Below are 25,440 nucleotides of genomic sequence, written 5' to 3' on the forward strand. Positions count from 1 at the left end.
CATATTTGAGGGTTAGATAGATGCAGATGCCATCGATAAATGGTTAAATCTGCTAGAGGGTTGTTTTTCTGTTCATAATTTTTCAAGTCGGGAAAAGATTATTTTCGCTCTTCTCAAAGCAACCCCTCATGTCAAGGACTAGTGGGAAACCTACTGCGAGGAGAAGCATGAAAGTACAGGCTCATTATTTTCGCCGCACCCACTTGGGATTCATTCCGGGATGTCATCAAGGAGCAGTACTACCTTGTCAGAAGCTATGAGGATCAATACATAAAGTGGACCATGCTGTGGCAGAGGAGTGACCAAGACGTGCCAAAGTTTACCAATATTTTCCATACCCTTTTCACAAAGTTGGGTATCGGGGATTCAGAGAAGCATTTGGCACTCAAATACTGTGGTTGCCTACACAAGTACATCCAGGAAGAAATATAATTCTTGAACATCCCGTCACTTGGCACGACATACTGATATGCCGTCAAGGTCGAGAAAAAGTTTAAACAAAAGAAGCGAGACTTTGGATTTGTGAATTCGAAGCAAGGGAAAGGTGTCCCCAAACTGCAGAATAAAGGACAAATCCAAGGTAGGGCGGCCCAAGACAACCTACCAAAGCTGTAAGCAAAGAACAGTGTCGTGAAGCTGAAAAAGGACACGGGCAAGTGGTGTGAGTTCCATAAGAGCTCCACCCACAACACAAGTGAGTGTCGGGCCAAGCAGTCATTGGTGGCCGAGCTAAAGGTTTCAGAATCAGATGCATGCTTCGACTCTGAGTTAGAACCCGACAAGGGGAATGACAAAGGGAACCAAATTATTGATGCGTAGCCCAACATCACTGTTGCCACCACAAAGATACAGAAGGATGAACCCGAAGATCCAGAGGAGGAGGAGTGTGTCTTCCTCTCCCAGATTTGGGTAAAGGGCTCCCCATACAGTTCATTGTCGACAGCGGGAGCCAAAAGAACCTCATTTCGGCAGAGGTCATGAGCGGTTGGGCTTACCAACCATAGCACATCCACAACCGTACACCATCGGTGGCTTCACCAAGGATGGGATCTTTATGTGAGCCAACAGTGTCACCTTCCATACAACATCAAGCCCTTCATAGATGAGGTATTGTGTGGTGTTGCTCCGATCGAAGTTTGTGATGTATTATTAGGAAAACCATACTTGTGGAAGCAACATGCTATGTATGAATCAAGGCCCCGTGCTATTATTGTTACTTTGGGAAATAATTTGTATGGGATACTGGAGGTAGCACCGCTTACCGCCATCTCTTTGGTTACTGCAAAACAATGCAGTAAGCTCATTTCCAAAACCAGGAAATTTGTTTTCCTCATGATATGCCCTCAAGGAAAGAAGAATACGGTGGCCACAACCTCCAGATAGGGCCCCTTCGCATGACAACTACAGATGGACAAGGTCATGGAGGAGTACGAGGACATCTTCACCTCCCCCACAGGGGTTCCTCTGCACTGTCAGGTCAAGCACTCCATCGATATGACCCCACGTGCGCCATTGCCCGATCGACCACTCTATCGGCGCTCCATTCTAGAGAACGATGAAATCAAGAGGCAGATTCAGAAGCTGTTGCAGAAAGGTCACATCCGTCTGAGTTCATCGCCCTGTGGGAGCCCGATCATGTTGGTATTGAATAAGGATGGGACTTGGAGATTTTTTATTAACTATCGGGTGCTTAACAAGATCATTGTCCGTAATAGGTACTCAATCCCACAGATTGATGACCTCTAAACCAACTAAAGGGGGCAAAATATTTCAGCAAGATCGATTTGAATTCAGGATATCACCAGGTACCAATCAAACCCTCTGATGTGTGGAAGACTGCCTTCAAAGCCAAGGATGGCATTTTCGAATGGTTAGTTATGCCTTTTGGATTGACGAATGCTTTGGCAACCTTCATGAGACTAATGGATGACATCTTGCAGCCATTCACTAACTCATTTGTTGTGGTATACTTGGATGACATCCTAATATTCAGCCAGAGTTGGGAAGAGCACCTCCACCACATCCGACAGGTTCTCCAAACACTGTGGCAACACAAGTTATGTGCCAATTTGGAGAAATGCACTTTTGACATGACCCAGGTTCAGTATCTGGGATACATTATTGATGAATAGGGGGTGCATGTGGATCCAGCCAAGATCCAAGTCATTTGGGATTAACCATCTCCAACCACTATGATAGAGCTCCGCAGCTTTCTAGGTCCTGCCAACTTATACCGCAGGTTCGTGTTGGGATTTTCTCATATCACTTGGCCCTTGAGTCAAGTCACCAAGGGAGGAGCGAAAGCAAAATTCTTTTGGTTTGAATCTCAACAGAATGCATTCACAGAGTTGAAAGATCGCCTCTGCATGGCACCAGTGCTCGCATTACCAGACTTCCAACAACCATTTGAGGTCGAGACAGATGCTTCTGACTATGTTATTGCGGCAGTCCTTACTCAACATGGGCATCTAGTGGCATATCACAGTGAGACACTTTTAGACATAGTCCAGAATTATCCCACTTATGAAAAAGAGATGTATTCCATTGTGCAGGCCTACCGACAATGGAAGCATTACATTTTGGGGAAGGAAACGGTCATCCACAAAGACCATTGACCCCTCCAGTTCATATAGACCCAAGGGAAATTGCATAATGATCACCATCAGAAGTGGTCCACATACCTACAACAGTTCCATTTGAATATCAAGTGTAAGAAGGGAAGCACCAATAATGTTGCAGATTGCCTCAGTCAACCACCGATCATGGTGTTAACCACTGTGCTCAACTCTTATGGGCATGAGATTTCTGATTGGCCACTTCTCTACAAAAGCGACCCAGAATTCGGCCACACACACCAAACACTCTTGGTGGGGCAGCATGTTCCATATTTTCACCTCCAGGATGCCCTGTTATGCCATCTAGGTCACCTCTGTGTTCCTTCAAGCGAGCGTGACAAGATGATTTGGGAAGCACACTACAGTCAGGCTGTTGGGCATTTCGGGGTTGAGAAAATGGTGGCAGTACTGTAGAAGTATTTCTATTGGCCAAATCTTCGACAGGATGTCTGGAAGTACATCAAATCATGCACTACCTGCGCCATTGCCAAACCGACCATTAAGAAGCAAGGCCTCTATACCCCGCTGCCTACCCCTAGTCAACCTTGGCAATCCATCTCCATGGGTTACATGTCAAGGCTTCCTTCCACTAAGCATGGAAATGACTGTGTTTTTTTGGTCTTCGACAAGTTCTCGAAGATGGCCATTATGGCAGCCTGTAAGAAGAATATCACAGTAGAAGCCACTGCTAAACTCTTCTTTGAACGAGTGTGGGTACACTTTAGGATCCCACAGTCTATCATCTCAGATCAGGACAATAGGTTCCTCACTACATTTTGGTCCAGTCTCTGGTCGATGTTGAACACCAAACTCACTAAGTCCACAACCTTGAATCCTCAAACTGATGGCTAGATAGAGGTTGTCAACAGGATGATCGTACACATTCTGCGCATGTACAACTCAAAGCATCCACGCACATGGGATGAGAGCCTCCCCTATGTTCAGCACAGCTACAACCAGACTCTTCATAGCTTGACTGGCCACATCCCTTTTCAAGTGGGCTTGGGATTCCAACCACTATGTCCCATTGATGTGGCCATGCCATTTGCAGCTACTCACGTAGATTCAGCTCATGTCCAGTCCAAAACAGATAAGGCAACCAGCTTCATTAATCACATCCAACATATTTGCCAGCAGGTCCATGACATTCTAGAGAAATCAAATGCCAAGTACAAGCATCGACATGATCAACAACAGTTCCCCCCACAAGTTTTAGGTGGGTGACAAAGTCTGGTTGCATTTGCAAAAGGAACGCCTTAATGGAGCCTATCGGAAACTTAGACCACTCCGATATGGTCCTTACACCATTACCAAGGCTATGGGAGACAATGCATTTGAGCTCAAAACTCCCCCATTCCTTGGCCTGCACCCAGTGTTCAATGTGGACCGCCTTCGGCCATAGTTTCCACCATTACTAGACACATCCGACATTGTAGAACATCTCACACCCATAGAGCTAAATCCATATTGCATGGGACAAGCTACAACTGATTGGATCATGGACACACAGATCAGGCACACTCGCCAACAGAATATCCAACTGTATCGATTTGTCAAAGCAGGCCAACTCCTTCACCAAGGCAAGTGGCTCACTAGGGACCAAGTTGAGCAGAAGTTTCCTCATCTCATGGAGGAACTCAACGCAATGGGGACCATTGCTTCCTAAGGGGGGAGGAATGATCCTGGTGAATATTGGTGGCCACCTGTCAAGTCCACTTGGACCCCCACCAATGTTTCTTTCAGCTTTTTAGTTTCCTTAATTGTAGCACAGTTTACTATTTTTAGTAGTTTTTCGGGTCCTGAACTTCTGGATCCGTTTTGAGGCCCTAAACGACGTTTTTGGGAAAAATGGGAGCAACATGGGTCCATGGACCGATGTTTCTCTTTCCAAAGTTGTATTTCTCAGATAGATCTTTCTAATGAGATATTTTGCGTGTCAAACGAAGATCATATGCCAAAGTTATGACCCGAGAAGTTGATGTACCAATTTACCCAAACGGGGTCCACAGTTTGGCGTTTCATCTTCTAGGGTTAGGTTTTTGGATGTTTAGGGTTTTCCATTGTTTCTCAACAATAAATAGGCCTTCGAGCCTCATTGTAACATAGTTCAGAGGCATGTAGCCACGACCTCTCTTCTCAGAGATAAGCTGGTTTATTTCCATCACTGTTTGTAAGCATATTTCAGTATTTTACATTAATGAAATGAAGTATTATTTCCATTGCATATCTGTGTTTATGGTTATCTCTATGATTTGTTGCATTCCTATTTAAATTCAGATCAATTATTCTCTTAAAAAAAACACAATAAAAATTTTAAATAATTGTTGTCTTCCTTCACTATCAAATCTGCAGGTTCAGTTGCCTCAATTCTTCCCCACTTATTAACAACAAGTCTCATTGAACCCCTAAACATAACAATATTTACATTAACCATATCAATATTTTCATTAAACAAGATAATTGTGCTTTCTTGCATCATGATATCAATTGCAAGACCATTCAACAAGCAAGCCTAAATAATTGAGTACATCAAATGTTGAAATGAGGTTCCAATTATTTGTCACGATAATTACTGTGCATTTGTAATTTTTTTAGCCCATAGGTTTCAAATAATCTAGACTAATTTGGATTACAAAATAAAATTTAAAAATACAGGGAGGAAATTTTCCAACTCCCTCACCTCCTTTTAGTTCTGGTTCTAAGTAATTGTCTCCAGTAAGACAAAAAGGATAATATAGTCAAACACTGAGAATCATCAAATCTAAAAATTAACGAGGAAATAATAACGAAAAACATAAAACAAAATGTTGAAGTGGGTCTCCATTTAAGTAATACTTTCATTTACACATGTATATAGGATTTCTTCAATCATAATAGACTCCGAAGCAACCACTAAGAATTCAGAAGGTAAATGATTGAGCATCTTCACAAAGTCTACAACGATAAAAATTTACATACACTAACTGGTGAAGGCCAGTGCAATTAGAGGGTTCTTAAAATGATATTTTTCAATAACTATTGGGATACATTATAATAATTTATAAGAGTGCATGAATTCCTTGACTGCTTATAGTTGTGTTAGAGTACACAGATATATAGAATTTTGGTATATGTTTCTTTCCATCACTTCATAGACATAGCCTATCTATTCCTACTGCACTCCCTTGATATATTACACTTCACATTACTTAAAATCCCATTACCTACCTTTTGTCATCCCTGGTCATTGTACAAGCTCTATTATCTGAAATAGTGAATTTTTGGGGCTATCAAAAAGACTATCTAGACATATGATTTAGGTTAAAATATATTAATATATACTTATTGTAATTGATTTATAGACATAATAGTAGATTCCTTATGGACATAACTAGTAGGTGCTTAAAATGAGGGTTTTTTATATGACTGATGAGCTAGAAACTCAGTTTTAGCTCGATATTCATCCCATATAGTATGTTCATACAATGGTAAGATGGCACTAGAGGAAACTGTGGAATGGGAAATGCCCCAACCACACACCCATTGATGGAATGCAAATATGTCGCTGAACAAAGTATTATAACCCTAAACCTCTTCTGAACTAAAATAAAAGGAAAAACCGAGTTAACCCCAAGCATTATCATGTCCCCTTAAGCTCAACACCTGCATCCTCCTTGGCTGCGCATATGACTCAGCCCCTCTCCACTCCTTCAACCATGATGAAAAGATATTCAATTTCAATAGGAATAATTGGTAGAATCAAGAACCTCGAGCAAGATGTAGTCTCTGCATACTCCTTGGCTATGCTTGCACAGGACGCTGTGAGGGTGTGGGTAGGATGCTACCCTGAGGTGTTATTGAGCTAGAGAAGAGCTCGTGGAAGCCTCAAGATTGTTGTGAGCTCTAGGTTAAACCTAGGGCGTTATGTTTCCTATGAGCTAACCCTATTAGGGTAATCATAAGGAATTGTTTTGGGATAAAGAAGCTTGGGGGAGAGAAAAGGACGTAATTTCTTTTCTCAAGGGTGGGTGGTGTGGTTTCCTATGAATTCCTAGACGACCTGACATAACAGATAAGTATCTATGCTTAACACAACACTGTGTAAATGTTGTGATTAATTATGTGGAAATATTGTATAAATGTTGTGATAAGTTCTGTTGCAACATTGTATAAATGTTGTGATAAGTTCTGTTGAAATATTGTGTAAAGGTTGTGTTAAAGTTTTGTGGAAATAATGTGTAAGTACCATGTTAAATTTTGTGGAAATGGTAAGAAATGTGTATAAGGAAAAGAAGTTGAGTTAGTTAGATTATAACTGTGTAACTATACTCTTCAATGAAGAAGCTCAAAATGATCCATACTATGGAAAACTGATAATTTATGTATTTGTAAATTGTGTATGTGCAACTATGGAACATTGTGGTAATAGGATAACTGTTGTGAACTAAGAATCAAGGTATCGCATGCCTCTTACTCTGTGACGATTTTTGAAAAGGAAAACAACATAGATAAAATGAACATCACATCACAAAAGTTAAAAAGTTAACATAGTTGATAGCCCAGAAGGGTTTACTGATGACCTTGTCTTGTAGGTTAACAAAGAGCAGTGACAACGTTGGACTTGATCCAGTTAGGATTCAGGTAGGGACAAATTAACTAGGCACCCAAACAATGTCCCGACCGAACTCATCTTAACATCAACAGTTCCACTGGTCACTAGCATATAGTAATGCTAACATTAAAAATTGTTAAGACACAACAATAAATCATTAACATAAAGTAGACCTTGAAAAACATTACAGTGCAATAAAATACTGAGAATGATGACCTGTTGAAAGAACCCAAGATAATTAACAAGTGAATACACAATATTAAGCTAAAACTAATAACAGTTGAATGAGAAATGAGAAACCCTTTTTCATGCAAATAAGAAATGTTATAAAATTCCATATAGATGATCAACAACCCATATTTTCTGATAGTTTACTGGTCGCAGGCCAAAACATTGTGTACTAAAATACAAATTAATTGAACTTGCAACCATGGGCGGAAATTCCCAGTTCTCCCAGTAAACAATAATGATAACTAGAATCAAACCCTAACAAGAGGGAAAATATTAATCATTAACAATCCAGGTAGAAGAAGGGTTAGTGGAACTTGTCAATTCGTGGACCTTTCTACTAAACCCTAGGCAATCTTAATACAAAACTCAAAAGAACATTTGACATGAAGTAGAGCCATAAGAAAGGAAATTCTAACAAGAGATTGGGAAATAGAGAACCTTGCACGTGGAAAGAGGAAAGACCTGGTGTAAGATTTCGAATGAGAATGACCCCATATGTGTGCAGGACGAAAGAGATGCATGGGGATGGTGTGAAAGGACCTTAATCACTATTTGGCCTGCAATAAGAGTATTCTCAACATCAAATCAAAAAATAATTGAAGAATACTTTAGATGAATTAACAAATAACCAGTATTGTTAAATTATTACTTGGGATCCTTGAATTCTCACTGAAAACCTTGCATTTTGTAGAATTAAGTGGAGAGATGAATGCTTAAGGGGAAATCCATAACCCTTAAAAAATGTAGGAATACAACCAATTAAGTAGACACCCAGTTTACCTGCGAGTCCCTAGGGATGTAAAACCCTCTGGTGTGATTGTATTCGACCAAATGACCCTCTCTCAAAGCATTCAACCTAACAACGCCAAGGGAAAATCAATCCTTCCAGAGGAGGATGAGGAACCTCAAGCAAGTTGTAGTCCCCACACCCCCCTTCGCTTCTCCTTCAATTCAACACGCTTAGCTCCTTCAACCTGATGAAAATACTTCAATAGGAATAAAGGGTGGGATCATGAAAATAAAAATAAAAAATCTATCGTGAGAGACAAAAATATAAAAATAAATATTAATTAAATATTTTTAATGATCTCACACACATACATAGATGATGTGAAGCATGTTTTCAAATTCTCATTCTCATCTGACAACACCAAAATGGATTTATTTTTAAATTTTATCGTCCACATCATACTATGACATCCATGACCATAAATGGTGGGATCATGAAAATAAAAAATTTCTATCAAGAGAGACGAAAATATAAAAATAAAATATTAAATAAATATTTTCAATGATTACACATAGATGATGTGAAGCATGTCTTGAAATGAGAATCATGTCTTCAGATTCTCATTCTCATGTAACAACACCAAAATGGATTTATTTTTAAATTTTATCTTCCACATCATACTATGACATCCATGATGATAACCCTTAGCCCTTATTTGTTGGACAACTTGTAATAAAGCATATTATTGAAGAGAATTCACCACAATCCCCACAAGGAAAGTTCCTTGTGAAGAAATTGAATTAAATATGATGATTAAAATATAGTGAAACCAACATGAAATAAAATAAAATAAAAATTGAAAAATAAATATCCATTACTAAATTTAAGCATAATCACATGCATATCTTAACATGAAATATGATTAAATAATAATTTTGTTAAACAAATATAGAAAATTATCTTATCATAACATGAAATATGATTAAATAATGATTTTGTTAAAAAAATATAGAAAATTAACTTTCAAAATGATATAATCCTAATTTTTCACCTAACCATAAGAATCTAAGATAACTACCACATCCATTATAGTGTATGAGGTCAGCAAGGCAATGTATTCAAGTTATGGGCTTCTATCTCACTCAACTCAACCCCTTTTCTCTTATGTTAGAACATCTATTCATTATAAAACTTTGTAGGAACCTTATCTATCCATAAAACAATCATAACACCCTCCTCCATTGGCCCACACAACACAAGGAATATCTCTTTCTCTACTCAATAATCCCTTAGGGATGTGCATCCCTTCTAGTGCTATTCAATATAGGGAAAATGAGTCTAATCTATTGAATTCCTTAACTCTTTGATCTCATTGAGCCACAAATTCATGGATACCTTGTAACTCTAAAAATCCCACAATGATAGCACCAGCGGGGGATTCAAAAACCCAATAGGTCAAGACAATAAAGACTCTATAGGGGGTGTATAAGAATGGTGTGAATCCGTCCTAGTGTCATATTGTTACTACAACAATAATCAATCTCTCCAACTATATAGAAATTGCAATAGATTAACAACATTATACTCTAGGTCACTACAATGTTAGAAATATGTCCAAGGTAGTTGGGAGGATGAGGAAGTGAGGATTGATAAGAATACACCGATTTGAGCTAGAAAATAGAATATGAAACGAATCCCAACACTAGTTAGAGTAGTGTAGATTCCACTTAGGATATTTTGCCAACGCTCACTTATCTTATCACCATCTTCTTTGAGCCATCATACACACTAACTCGACCACTCCATTGTCAAATCAAAAATTTCCCAATGAACCTTCATATGCTAGCAACATAATCCTTCATAATATGAAATGGAAACACCTCTAATCATATTCCTATATACCACATAGAACCTTGATACATGTTCCTTGTTGGATCTTCTCTAGTATGAAATGATAGTGGCTCATACCTGTAAGGACATTGGCTCTTGTAAATGTGAACACTGCAACTCTTAAGAATCTCTCTACTCTAATGACATCTACCTTCAAATAGTAGTTATGGCAGGATACCCATCTACTCTGATCCCATATTATAAATTGAATTGAACAACACTTACTGATGAAACTCTAGATAGAGTACATGCACATGCCAAACACTATATTTTATTATCAAAATAATTCAGATAGTTACAACAAGACTCACATGTATTATATAGAGTTTGGGAGGTCATATTTTCCCGAAACTCTAAAAGCTAATAATAACCAAAAGGCATATTTTTTATCCTAAGTCACTAATGTGACTTATTACACATGTAAGCATTATATTCTAACACCTTACTCAATGATATTTTGAAGGCAGAGGTTTATATGTGTCAACCTCAAGGTTTCTAGGTTCCTGGAAAGGAACATATGGTATGTAGATTGGTTAAGGCTCTTTATGGTCCCAAATAAGCACCAAGAGCTTGGTACATCAAAATTGACAAACATTTGTAGGATAATCGATTGAGAATAAGGTTTTTTGTTTAAAATATCTACATTAAAAGTGAGGATAGTGCATAGATATATTAGTGATATATGTAGATGACATCATCATCATAGGTAGTGAGGCCAGATAAATTATCAAGATAAAACTAAATCACATTCGACTTTTGACATTACAGATTTATGCCTCCTATAACATTATAACCTCAAAATATTGTATATCCTGACCTGATAAAACCAGATATGTTGTAATCATAATCTCACCATCCTTACTCTTGGTGGTGGGATATCCATGTGAGCCCTAAAAATTCAAAATGGCTTCAATAAAACTTGACATATGGATATCAAGATCCAAGCCATGTTGAAGTTGTTTGAAGAGGATGCAGATTTATTTGCCAAGCGTGCAAAGATGTTCTACAAAAAGTGACCAAATATTTTACATTTGGTCGAATAGTTTTATAGATCATATCAAGCTTTAGGAAAACTACATGTATTTGAGTTTCATATCTTAAGGCATTGGTGAGATAGTTTTTAAGCTACTTAGGACTTCATCCCCTCATTCAGATCCAAATAGGAAAAGGAGCCACAACACATCACCCTGCAGTCCTTACTGCAAATGATGGTTAATTTCCTAAGAATTTGGTCAGTTTCTCCCCATCAAACCTCTTAGTTAATTAATGTTCAACACCATTGTATACCACACTTTAGGATGTAGAGGCGACCATATGGGTTAGAGAATGGAAATCTGGGAAGAACCAAGTTATGATGAGCAATGTCCACCACTCTTTTCCTCAGAAAGTGTATCAAGAAGCCATTGTGGGAAATTGGGTATAGGATACCTTGTGCTACTAAATGTCATGAGGTGTCAACATTATGTACAATTAAAAAACATTAAGGATTGACTCTGCTTCACCTAGGGTCCATACATACACATCTATGAATAAGAGAACAATTATCTAGGTATAGTTGCACATTCAGGTATTATCAAACATCATCTCATTATGATTCTTATTTATCTTACAATTTGACATTGGTGTCTGTGCTCATGGAAGACCATAGTATTCTTGGTTATCAAACAATTTGGTAGGTAGTCAACATGGTTCCTCATTATGGGCAATAGTTAAGGATTGTGGTTACACACACCACAATGTTTGTCATGTTGTTCTACCTCCTTGGACATTGAAACACCTCAAAATGGGCACAAGGATAGGTTTCCTAATCACCTCCCAACAATTGACATCTGCTTGTGTGCAAGTGTCACCTTCTAGCATGAAACTAGTCCCAATCTTTAGGCCAGGGATTCAGGAATTTGTCCCACCTCCACCCTTCTAAAACACAAAATTTCCAAAGAACGTTGTGGGAATCCAAGGATATATATATATATATATATATATATATATATCCCCACCCACAATTGGTAAGGGATTTCAGGGATGTATACCACCCAATGTATAGCCAAGGAATCCATAGGTCAATGTCTCAACCCTTTGACAAGAAAGGGGCTCCAGAGATCAATGCCTCCACCCTTTAGGCATATCCCCACCCATAGTTGGTAAGGGGTCCTAGGGATGTATATATCCACCTAATGTACAACCAGAGACTCCAGAGGTCAATGTCTCCACCCTTTCATTATAAAGGGGCTCCAGAGATCAATGCCTCCAACATTTTGGCATCTAGGATTCCAGAGACATGGCTATCCACCCTAAATCTATTATGCTAATCTAGATACTTGTCCCCACCCTGAGCTTACTTCATTGACTTCTTCCAATTGATCACTATAAAGTTATTTCGTCACATAGTTCTTACATGTTTATCAAGGAGGATTCCTAGATATGTAGTGATGAAGTTAACAAAAGGGTCAATGAACATGGACTGAAATGGGTCTATCTTGATTTGTCCTCTAGCTTAAAACTACATATGTGACGCTAGATTTGACATGCTAACACATTTGAAAACAACAAAGGTATTATGGGTTGACCGTCCGTGAATGTTAATAGTAAAAATTATAAATGAAAACACAGACAATAATTACAGGCACATGCAATGACTATATGCACATAATCAACAATAATTTCTCATAGAAAAAGGACTCGGTGATGTTAAATCCTTCCATTCAGTATCAAACACAACAATAAAGACTTTAAGGGTTTATCGAGGCAAAATAAATCATCTACAACTTTATGGGACTAACCTGTGATGCTACTGATTTAGTTATATCCTTGTCGATGCCTTTTCAGGCAAGGTAGACCCTATTCTTGCACGATTGGTCTTCCAGATCCGTACATCGGTTTCTAACAATTATTCAAATCCTCTATGTCTTCCTAACCATGCTCTTCATGTTTCTTCCTTCTCTTCCCTATCCCCGTCATCCTCACATGTTTCCCTTTTCTATTGTCACCCCTCACCTCCAGTTAGTTAGGTCCTTTCCCCGTCTCCTCGATATTTTTGACTTCTAGCCCTTCTCCATCCTTGGTTTTTGTTTGTTATCTACCACCTTTACAGGTCTCCTTCTCAATCCTGCCAAGTGATACCCTTCTACCTTTATCCACGTGCTCTAATTATGCAAAGTATCCCACTCTCAAAATCTCTCTCTAGGTCCTCCCTATTTCAGCTTGTCTAGTCGAGTACCTCCTCATCTTTGTTCCAAGGCCTCCTCCCCTTGAATGCCTTCTCCCCCTCTTCATCAAAGGTATAGTGGGTAGTGATCTCTAAGTATGATGTTGGTAATCCAAACAAAAACATAGGCAACTAGATTATCATTGTTTTCATTATGATTTCCCATACCTTCGGTTAAATAACTTCTAATTTCCTTTTCACCACCATTTGTCTTAGTGAGAATCAAGATTAGTACTCATGAGAGAGGGGATTTGAAACCTATGTGCCTTGAACCATACCAAAGGAAATTTGATGCTATGTTGTTGAGAATGATTGAAGTGATGTTGAGTGTTGACATTGGATCCGAACAAAAATATTTATTGTTGCTGAAGTGGTGAATGATAAATTGTGATGACAAGGGTGGTTGTTTCATATTTGGTAACAATAAATGAACTTCTAGGTACCATAATACATTTCGAAAGGTGAATATATATGTGTTGTGGTTGAGTCACTCACGGGTTCTATCAATCTAGAGAGTGATGAATTCCCACTATTTCAGTTAAATATGTATGCCATTAATGTATGCAATTCGTAAGCTACATATATCAACGCACATAGCAAATTACTGAAATAATTATTTACATTGACCACATAGTGTAAGGTGTTATTTACATTATATACATTCTTGTACCTTGACTATGTCAGCATCCATATTCTTGTCCGATGACTTTGATTACCAAAATATTTTCATATATTGTGAGATGCCAGGGTTGGTTACAAAGAACCTGACAAATATATAGTCTAAGAGATGAGGGTTAGATTTTATTTTAGATATATCTAAATGGGCACAAGAATCCACTATCAAATCTCCTCCAAGATTGTAGAAAAATTGTAGACTATTAAAGTAGAAAAAATTATCCACCAAAATCAACACTAATCATGTCCAACATTGCTCAATATCGGTGTTCTTCGTTACAACTCCAAATTATTCATATGCTATTAAATTCTTAATTATGAAAGAGAGGCAGATCATGAGGAGGGATGGATGGTGTCTTTAAATAGATTAAGGCTAGGGTTTAGGGTCTAGACCCATTCTTGGTGGAAAAATTGGCACATAGGTCAGAGGTTGTATACAACCAATGAGTTCAGATAGTTGGTTCAGGACATTTTTTGGCCAAAATGGAATTTTTTTTGAACTAGTGGGTTCAAACTGAACTGATCAACTCTGATAATTATGATAATGGTAAATCATTTCTTGTAATGAAGAAAAATATAATTAAATTGATGAAATCATTAATTAGCAAAGGGATATTGTAATTTTCCTTCTCTCCCTCGATAAGTATGCATGGCCAACATATCCACCTTGGTACAAAACTCCATAGAATCCATATTATTTCTATACAAACTCATTTTGGTTTCAAAATTTGCAGTTGGATCAACTTTAGACTTTGTCAACTGTACAAGGAAAAGGTTGGTTGATGCAACATTAAAATATTCCATACATTACATTGGGAGTGATTTCCATAAATATAAAGCTTTGGGAGTGATTTTCAAGTTCTCTTTTCAACTGAGAACCCTTCTTCATGTTCCATAGTCTCATTGAGTCTTAACCCCTTCTTAGAGAACTTTTTTTTATAGCATTAGGAAGACATCCTAACTATATTTGCATTCAATTTTCTAGGACAACTTCCTCAAAACAATATGTTAACAATACTGGATTCTTACAAAAATGGGCAATTTTGGTTCGAGATGGATCTACAAAGTGAAGCATCCAGCTGATGGGAGCATCGAGAAGTATAAGGCTATATTTTTGGCCAAAGGATTCTCTCAGGTAGAGGTAGTGGACTATGAGGAAATGTTTGCACTAGTGGAAATATATTCCTCGATCATAACCATTTTATCATTAGCGACACAAATGGGGTGGAAGATACACCAGATGGATGTGAAGACTACCTTTCTCAATGGTGTTGTTAAGGAAGAAATTTACATAGAGAAGGCAGAGGGATTTTAGACATATGATTGGGAGATGTGTGTAGACTCAAAAGAGCCATGTATGGTCTCAAACAAGCACCCTGAGCATGGTACACTAAGACTTATACATATCTCAGCAGATTGGAATTCATGAAAAGTGAAGAGATGCCAACCTCTATCACATTGTGGTATATGGCAAGTTGCTTATCTTAGTATTGTATGTTGATGACTTGATACTTAGAGGAGATGAGGAATTGATCTGATCTTGCAAGGAGGACCTTGCAAGAGAACTTGAGATGAAGGACATGGGATTGATACATTACTTCTTTGGGCTGGAAGTATGACAGGGTGATGGTGAGATGTTTGTGAGTCAGGGGAAGTACGCCTCTAAATACTTCATAGATTTTACATGGAGAATTGCAAGCCTATGGATACACCTATAACTACAAACTATAGGAAGAAGAGTGCTTCTTCAAGAGAGGTTATAGATATTATCATCTATAGATAGCTTCTCAGATCCTTAACATATCTGGTGAACACAAGGCCCAACATACGTTATGAAATTAATCAGTTGAGTCAAGCCATGGTGAAGCTTACAAAAGCTTTATTGGAAGGAAACAAAGCATGTGATGAGGTACCTCAGAGGCACAACCAAGTATGGGGTATTGTACAAGAGGAAAAAGGGAGTGAAGCTTCAAGGCTTCATTGATGCAGATTAGGCATGGATTCCATCAGACAAGAAAAGTACTTCGGGTGCTATCTTTCGTGTTGTGTTTGTAACTATTTCCTGGTATAGTAGGAAATAGAGGTATGTGGCACTCAACTCAAGAAAGGATGAATACATGGCTACAAGTCAAGAAGCATGTGATGCCATATGGAAGAGGAAAATACGTGTGTGTCTTTTTAGTTACCAGATGGATTCGATAATGATTTATTGTGATAATCAAAGTTGTATCAAACTCTCTGAGAATCCAATATCTCATGACAGATCCAAGCACATTGATATCAAGTACCGTCACTTGTGAAATTGTGTGCAAAGGAGAATGATGATGCTAAATTACATTCCAACTGAGAAGAAGGATGTAGATATATTGAAAAAGGCATTGTAAAGAGGAAAATTCAAATTCCACAGGGGTAGGATATGGGTGGTGCAAAATCCCTTTCTTGCTAAGAGGGAGTGTTAGAAAATGTAGCAAGAAAGGCTAAATTTGTCATGTTCCTTAGTCAAATTTAGTAATTTGATTTTCCAAATCAGCAAGATGACTTGGATGATAGTTAACTTGTGTGACATGGCCTTGTCTACTTGTTTACTAAGTAAGTTCGAGTTATAGGCTAGAAGTAGAGTTGTGCATGTAGTGTTGTTAAAATTTAGCAATCTAATTCAGTTATTGTTAGTTTGTCTTGGTTAACTGAGCTCAAGAAACTAGTCGAGTCAGTTGAAGGACAATTGAGTAGTAGAATTGTTGTTAACTCAATGATCTCTCGGTTAAACTAGTGAATGAGCTAAAAATAGCCCAGACATGCATGGAATTTAAATTGCCAGATTGAATTGGAGGAAAAGGCACATTGTAATTCTTAATTGTATACTAGTTGAGCATATATGTTGGGCATTGAGGTAGGCGATCAATTACGTGGGATTTGCACAATGAAATACTGAATTCCCCTATTATTTAGGAGCTAATTTCCTCAGGAATTATGCAAGGAAATAGGAGAAAGACAGGGCCTTGAATTGACTAAGTGTTGGCCATAGTAGAACAATCCGTAGGAGAAAAGGTTTATAGTGCAGGGTGTGCTTCAAGATTGAAGTACGACATTGTAATAGTTTCTCATTCTCATATGATTAATAAAAATCAGTGGAAGGGTTTTTCCCCATAGGGTTTCCCAATAAATAATTGTGTTCTTGTGTCATTTTGATGGTTGCATGTCATTTCATGTGTTTATAAATTGTGATTTCCATTTCACATAATAGTAGAGGAAATTTGTAATCTCTTGTTTCCAGTTCGAATACATCAGTAGTAGAAAATATATATTAATTTCTACACTCTTAGGGTGTTATAGGGTACACATATCTTATCGATGGGCAGCTGAAAATGTTCCCAACACTCCCAATTCTACCACACTCTTGGCCTTTAGGCTTCTCAACCAAAATAAAACAATATTTGGCCAACTGTATAGAACCTCCCCTTACCTCAGATTTGATCACTGGGGTTGGTGGATTATTGTTGGTGTCTATACACACAACATGGTTCCACTAGGGTGTGGTTTCACCAGTGCCCACTAGGTGTTGGACCTACTAGCATGTCAACAAAGTCATGTTCTCCCACTTCCTATCGACCTCGCAAACATAGTATATATGGACTAAAAAGAAACCTAGGCTAGGTTCATAAAGCACAACTACAAATGTTGTGCACCCACCCTCCTGTAGTTTCAAGGAGACTCATGGCTCAATTCCTGATACCTAAATTCTCAGTTTTGACAGAATAACTAGCGTAGGGATTCGTTAAACTAAGTATACCCATAAATTTGGAAATCAACTTACTGAATATGAACACATAATTGCGCATTGACGACCCACATAATAATGAATAACATAGTCTAGGCACACTTTAAAATTCATCTGCATACATGACACCATTCTAATCATGAATATACAGTGAGTGTCAAAACTCAAACATTCATTTATACTTACAAACACACAAAATCTTGCAACATTCACAATGTAACAAGATTCATCACACTCCATAAGGAAATACACATAAGAAATGTACAATTATCTATGTTTTTAATGATGACTGGAAAATGAAGGAAGGACTTCAAATCTCCACCCAATTGTAAGCCAACCACATTGTAATATTTCTTGCGACTGATTAGCGTGAGCTAGATCCAAAGTATGAGGGGACACATATTAAGGGAAATTAAAATCCGATCCTTAATCACATAACAAAGAGAAGTAGTCCACTCTTTAGTTAGTTTATCAACTGTTATGCAATAGTAAGCACCAAAGTGACTCACCAGCCGAATGCAATGATAAACAAGTTATCTATAATCATATCAGCATAGATCGAAGGGACATAAGTGGAATTAATGTCCAGGAAATATTGCCAGGAAAAGTTGTCACATTCTTCAGAGTTGACTACTACCACAAAACGAAGATCCCAACAAATCGTTGTCTTCGTATAAGATAATGTGAATGGTAAGAGAAATAACAACCTCGATATAGGCACAGGACAATAGTATCTGTTAGAACTGCTACATGTTTGAGCATTTTTTAGGGTCAAGGACAGCTTGGTCATGGTGTTTTCTGAAAAGGAGTGGCTAGCAACAGTTCATTCAATCTTTCCCTTTCCATTTGTTTTATCCTTATGACTCCCGCCACCTTCATTTCCCCCTTCCCTTTCATTTTCCCTACTCTCCCTCAACCCAGTTTGTGCCATTTTTCTCTATTATCATTATAAACCCATTATAATTATGTTTCCCTTAGCTCCCGGTGTTATAGACATTTTTGTGCTTTACAGCATTGAGCATGAAATGTCCATAATCTAAGGGATCCAAAGTCCCTAAACATGTTGTTCCTACCCCTAGAGGAACAAGGCTAACAAACCACAGCAATTCACAGAAGTTCTCCACCAAAAACTACTCAAAACAAGTCAAATCAGGATCATTTCAGTGGCTACACTAACTGTTTGCGCTAAATGTCAAAGGCTACACTGGCTACCTGCATTGAATGTCAACTGGAACACTAGCTACTTGCGCTGAACGAGAATGGACAAGTGGCAGGCTCATTTCTCAAGGTGTCAAAACCCAGGAAGCTTCCAAAATGACACTTGCCTCAGGGAATTCGACTGGTGATGAGTAAGAGGTTCCAAATCTCCAAGTGGAAGCAAGAACCTCCAAGTGGACTCAAGAACTGACAGAGGGAGAGGACACTAGTCAGATCTCAAGCTGACTCATCCTCTCTCCAAACATCTATATATGGATCTCTCCTCCATGAGATCTAGAGGCTGGAATTTTGTTATTGCAAAGAATTGCTGTTGGTTTGAGACTGGAATCATTGGGTGCTTAATGCTTTGAAGGGGCTGAAGATAGGAATTCCATTTGCTGGGAAGGAGATGCTAGATTGGAGCCCTCTGGGTTGTATCTCTTCCTGAACCTTGTTATTCATCAATAAAGCTATCTTGGTTTCTCCTATATGCTGATGTATTTTGATGTATGAATGTATTAGTGTATTTGGTTTATTTCTAATCCTAAACTAGTTATGAATGTGAACATCGGTCTTTGTGTAGCGTTCTTCTCTTGTCGCAAGTAGCTGTTCTCTTGTGATCTTGCAGGAAGTTGTAGCTGGATAAGCAAGAAGGAAAGTAGTTGTGAACACCCAAAGAGAAGGGAGATTGGATCGAGGGACAAACGGAAGACACCGGTAAGTCTATTGATCTCTCTTCTTTCACATTTCATAAAGGAAGAAACCAGTATAGCTGTACTCGTTTTTTGCTAAGGCACTGTCACACCTTAGGTGGATAGGATCGTCCTGCATAGGCATTTTTCCCCACAACAAATTGGCGACTCCGCTGGGGAGATTTGTTTAGTAATTTTATTTGTGTTTCTATCTTTGTTTTCTTCATAGACTTGACAGCAACAATCGAACTGCATATTTCCCGGATGCAAAGTAGACAGTTGCTGCTTTGATCCAGTTGCTAGACTTGTCTATGATCTGAACAATGGATTCACAAATGATTTGATGATCCTTGTGATAGATCTTAGTGGCCTTCAAAGCATCCCTTTGATTATACCTTGCTTGTTGCTTTTATTTGGCCTAAAATAGTGAATTAAATAGCAAACTGTGACCCAGAACATGAGGGAAACGAGAGTTTCTCCTTCAGCGCAGACCCAGTGAAGGGATTCTGCATTTCAACGCAGGTCCCGTGAAGGCTACCTGCGCTGAATGTCAAAACCCCTGTGTTGAGGTTGCACTGAACCAGTTTGTCTTTGTGCAGCTGGGGTTCTCTGCTCTGTTTTGCCTTGTTTTGATCTCTGATTTTTGTGGCCTGTAACTAGCATAGGTACCAATCTGATAACTCCTTTTCTCTGCTTACATTCCGCCTCCTTTTGTACAAAAATACTGTGAGTGTTTTTATGTGTTTGTGGTGTCATTTACAGTTTTCCTTTGCATGAGTGAAATAGTCATCTTGTAGCCCTTGATTCAGATCTGTTGATTGTGATCTTAGAAGAGAGTTCATTGGTTGTTTGCAGATTGATTATACATTTACTTTTGCTTGTTGGTTTGAATTTGTCTCTTTTAAGTGTCAAAACAAGTCTTCATTTCGAAAATCGTTAAGTGGTGTAATCTCTTCTATCTTCTCTGATTTCGAAAAAGTAAACTTGTTTGTATTGATCATTTAAAAGAAAATTCAAAGTTGTACAAAAAGCTTTCTTTGTAGGCATCAATACTAAGAAAGCGGAAAACAAACACTTGCATTGTGCATTTGCATTTGATAGTTTGCATGTTGGATTTAGGAAAAGAGCATTAGAGTGTGCTGATTGCTCTTTGAGAAAAGATGGTGTCTTTATTTTCCCTTAGTAGCTAGGATTTTCAAAGTTGAAAAGATATAAAGCTTGCTTATCATCTTTAGACTGCATTTAGGAATTTGTATCATACATCTCGTGGTGAACCTTGAAAGGCAAACTTTAAAAAAAGATCAACCTAAAATAAATTGAATGAACTTAACAATGCTTTGTAACATAACGCACAACACAGAGGTCTAGGCTAGAGACGTGTTCCGGCGTCGTTAAGCCTGGTGACTGTCGATCTCGTGGATGGTGGGTGATTCCTCCTGAGGGACGATAGCGCCAGTACGGATTGTGCTCCCACGTACCGTCGCGTATATATTGGGAGACCCCTATAGGCATAAAACCTTTATCCTTAGGAAGCCGTGTCGGCCGCCCTACTGATCAAAATGCACTGAACACAGCATTCAGGAAGATCGACCGCCCGTACCCTAAAAAGTATTCTGCAGTTTTGCGAAAAGTTTGGCACACCCTCTGCCTAGAACTCCAGAGTAGTTCCTTTTGGCCTTTTTCAGACTCTATAACAGAAAAAGTCCATCCGAGCATTTGTCACTTCGGGCTCGTTAAAACATCGAAGGAGACTAGAGTCATCTTTAGCTTTTTCTCGACTCTTTAAAATTGAAAAAGCAAGTTGTGTCCAAGCGTCATTAAAATTTATTTTAAACGGAATAATCATCACCTTTCCCTCGTTGATCTTCGAAGTTAGTCTACCTTCATCACAAAGTTCTTGTAGAACCGCTAGAAATTCTTTTGGATAGAATAAATATGTCTGAACAACCGTCGACATCCAGGACTGTGTCATCCGACACAGCAGTGGCAGAGCCTCCTGCCGCTACTCCAACGATGTTCGCTGGTATACCATCTGTCCCGGCAAATTGTCAACAACAAGCTGGAGTCCAATCAGAGACTGTTTTGACGAAATGGTTAGTTCCTATTTCTTCATCCGGATTAACATCTGGTATTTCTTATGTTGAAACTCAACAAATTGATCCAATGTGTCTTCAAAGGCCAATCTACCCTTTAAGTACTGGATTGCCACCATATGGAGGGAAGTATGCCTTTTCATTGTTCCCCCCCGGAGAACAACCATATGGGAGTTTACAACAAAGTTCAGGTCAAACTGGAATTACATCCAGCGGATGGGTACCGATACTGCCTCAGCAACCAAGGGTCACATATTCAATGCAACCAGTCCACCCTGTGTCGAATGTTGCCACTATACCTAATATGGTGATTGCGTCGCAAGTACAAGCGCTACCTGTTGTATGTCAACCCCAAGTTTCTCAGGTTGCCATACAACAGCCTCTTGTCTCGACAACTCAATCACAACCTCCGGTTAGTGCCTCCTTATCTGGAGCGACTCAGGATCAAACAAGTACTGTGACTTCTCATCTTGGTCAATCATCCAGTATTGGTCAACAGCAAATGGTTCAACAACCAGAGCTGGTTCAAACTCAACAACCCCCATTCCAGCAATCATATCAAGGACCTGAGCAACAAGTCTTTGTAAGTAATGGGCAATCACATTTCCAAAGCGGTTATCAACAACCATATTATAATGGTTACGCCCATCAACCTTGTCAAAGTTGCCAGCATCAAATACATTATGCTGGTATGCAAAGACCCACTGCTCAGGCGATTCCATCTTATCCTGGATATGCTTCGCCTAACCTGAATCAACAGTTGCCCTTTGTAGCAACTCTAGAATTACCAGATCTAAACCGGCTGACGAATGATCCAATTGCTTATGCCCCTTGGTGGCCAGCGATTCCGCATAAACTTCCGTCAGATATTCCTAAATTTAATGGAAATCCGGGTGAAGATCCATCGAATCATGTGATGACCTTTCATCTGTGGTGTTCATCAAACACCCTAATTGATGATTCGATTAGGCTTCGCCTTTTTCAAAGGACGTTAACTGGTCCGGCAGCAAAATGGTATATCGAATTGCCTAGAGCTTCATTCGACAACTTCAGTACCCTAGCCACGACTTTCTTAACCCATTTTCAATTACCCATAAGGTATGAAATGGGAACGGAACTCCTAACCAACTTCAAACAGACAACGGCCACTCACATATCTGATCATATACATGAGTGGCGACGTCGTCGTAGGATGGTAAAAACGTACGTTCCCGATCAGCTATTAGCTGAATGGTTTATCAAGTCATTACTTCCTGCCATCACGGAAGATGTGGCAAAGGGGGGAGTCGTAACGGAAGAGCAAGTCATCGCTCGTGTGCAATATCTGGACTTGGTTTACACTCAGTCCGGCACGCTCTACGACAAAATACCTGATGCCCCTAGACCGGAATTCTCAATTCCTCCTCCTCCTAAATCAAACAATGACTCTCATGCCGGCGATGGCGTGATTGGCACAACAGACATGAAATCGACAAAGGCTATATCTAAAAAGGCTCGTAAGATTTCCGGTCAAAATGCAAATGAGGAACTTCTTGCCTCGGAAGTAAGTGCCGTGTCGGACGACAAGGGCAAACAACTGAAGCAACCAGGGGGCAAGAAGAAAAAGAAAGGGAAAAAAAGGAAACCCCCCACGGGGTGTCATATATGCGATGAGGATCATTGGACAGCAGATTGTCCATACAAAGCTGAGCTTAAAAGATTCTTTAAGAGTTCGAAAACCTCAGTTGTGTTGACTGATCCGTTTCCAAGCCCGGGAACCGAACTGGCTGCTAATCAAAATGCTTCCCGATCCCAAGTGCTTATGTTGTCTGTATCAAAGCAGAAAAATGATGCTTTGATGAGGAATAAAGATTACAGGAATCCAAAGCTGTCGAACAACAAGGCTAATGAACAACCTAGTAGTTCGACAACAACTTTAACCGAAGTTGTGCCACCCATCGTTCCTGAGCCAATGATAAAGTCGCAAAAGGGAGCAGTACACAAATCGACATTTAATCCTTGTGCGAAAATAGCACAGATAGAGGACCTGGCCCGATCACCGTCCGCTATGTCGACACTTGAGGTATCGCAAAATTGCTTCTCCCAAGAGCAAGCTTTATTATCAGCAATAGGTGGGATTGACCCAATGGATTCCAATCTTGTGGCCTTTGATCATAAAGGATATGACCCTCAGTTACCAGCTCAACTAGCTTTCCTTATTCAAGTGAAAGCCCTCAACAAAACTGTTCATCGAACAATTATTGATGAGGGGGCATCTACATGCATTATGTCGATGAGTTGCTGGAAAACTTTAGGATCTCCAACCTTGTCGCGATCTTCGACGACATTAAAAGCATTCGACGGAAGGACATATACCCCATATGGTATCCTAAGTAACTTGAAACTTGAACTAGGAGGGAAAATAGTAGAAATAGATGTTGAAGTCATCGATGGGAATCTTGATTACAACATCCTACTAGGAAGACCGTGAATCTATGCCATGGCCGCAGTTGTGTCGACCTACTTCAGGAAGATTGCATTTCCCTTCCAAGGAAGAATTACAATCGTCGACCAACAAACTTTTCTCCCCAACAGTTCACAAGTTACGGGAAGCATTCCAATGATCCATGGAAGCAATCATTCGCTCCAAAATATCGGAGTAGGTCTCCTAAAAGACCCTGCTTTAATGGGTACTTTTGCCCTACCGCCTCCAAGTAATCTGGCGGAAGTGGCCACAGTGGAATATGAAACCTTCTACATCTAATGGATTTGGACTCCGAGGACGGTTCTTATCTCGTGTCAACCTCGTTAAAAAATGAAACAAGGAGTCATGAGGATAGTTCTTTTACTGTGTCAACCTCATTAAAATATGAAACAATCCCCTTTCCAAATCTCAAAGGTAAACCTTCATTCCAACCACCAAGTTGAATGCAATGAAGCTTGGGGGGCATGCACCTCGTTTTGCGTTATTATGCTGGGGGCATGCAAAATTATTATCGAGCAATTTTAGCACAAAGTTCATGCTCGTTAAAAAATAAACGCAAGATCCGAGTAGTTTTAGCACATAGTTCATGCTCGTTAAAAAATAAACATAAGACCGAGCAAATGTTTCCACCCGCGTTTAAGCTCCTTAAAAAATGAACTATCCCGGTAAATAACCACTGTGAATGTAATATCATCAGCCATTAAAGCCTTGGTCGTGTTTGCACCGTCAACTCCACTTTTCATTTGGCCGATCGTTCACCTCCATATGATTGTTTACCCATTTTGAGGAACAGCTGCGAAGAGTGATTACACCTAGCCATCCTTGTGACACTGCCGTGATTGGAAAATTCCAACCTGTACCTGGAATCAACTGCTATCCCTGTTTATCACTCGTTCCTCAAAAGACGAGTTTTCTTTAAGCTCTTTTCAACTGACTCGTAAAATATGAAAAGATTGCCGAGTTTTGGCCTTCCAACTCATTAAAGCGACCGGAAGAGCTATCCCTCCTCTAGATTTTAATCTTTTTGGACCTGAGGGATTATTGCACAAAAAGATCGAGCGCTTGTTTTGTTCGGCTCGTTAAAACTATCGAAAACTCATCCCTTCTGTATTGTTTTATACTTTTTCGGACTTAAGGGATTAGATGACGAAAAAGGAATTTTGGAGTTGACTTTATGTACCTTTTCAGACTCTCTAAAAATGAAAAGGACCGAGTTATCCTTGTCGTTAGACTCATTAAAATCATTAAATAGCGACAAACTTGTCTTTAGACGAGAATG

Source organism: Pinus tabuliformis, chromosome 5_1, assembly GCF_031772625.1.
Source record: "Pinus tabuliformis cultivar Carrire ecotype Pingquan chromosome 5_1, CPIR1, whole genome shotgun sequence".
Lineage (NCBI taxonomy): Eukaryota > Viridiplantae > Streptophyta > Pinopsida > Pinales > Pinaceae > Pinus > Pinus tabuliformis.